The sequence below is a fragment of the Eimeria mitis genome, genomic scaffold (assembly GCF_000499745.2).
Source record: "Eimeria mitis Houghton genomic scaffold, Emh_scaff2502, whole genome shotgun sequence".
NCBI lineage: Eukaryota > Apicomplexa > Conoidasida > Eucoccidiorida > Eimeriidae > Eimeria > Eimeria mitis.
Window position 1 is genome coordinate 3,769 of NW_013570843.1, and position 465 is coordinate 4,233.

General features: G+C 51.4%; 1 protein-coding gene across 1 annotated transcript in view; it reads left to right on the forward strand.

The window, feature by feature from the left end:
• Window positions 1-465, forward strand: part of EMH_0054770 (uncharacterized protein) — a gene marked incomplete at both ends in the record, with an annotated part of 1,866 nt that overhangs the window by 1,085 nt on the left and 316 nt on the right. The gene's annotated exons all lie outside the window — the stretch shown is intronic.

The following is a 465-nucleotide window of genomic DNA, read 5'->3' on the forward strand; positions in this document are numbered from 1 at the left end:
ATGATCTGAGCTGCGTATACACCCCATCCCCTCAGCAGCAGCAGCAGCATCAGCAGCAGCAGCAGCAGCAGCAGCAGCAATCCACGCCCACCTGCTCATTCTCCCTTTGTGTTTCTGCTGCTGCACCCTTCCTATAAAAGACGAATGAAACAACAAACCGTATTTAGGCGTCCTCCCGCTACGTGATTTCAATGCGCGGAACAATGCCTGCAGCAGCAACAGCAGCAGCAGCAGCAGCAGCAGATGCAGCAGCAGCAGCAGATGCAGCAGCAGCAGATGCAGCAGCAGCAGCAGATGCAGCAGCAGCATCACCACCATCATCACCATCACCATCACCATCACCACCACCATCACCATCACCATCATCACCATCACCATCACCATCACCATCAGCAGCAGCAGCAACAGCAGCAGCAGCAGCAGCATCTCTCCATTAAAAAAAAAAAAAAAAAAAAAAAAAAAAAA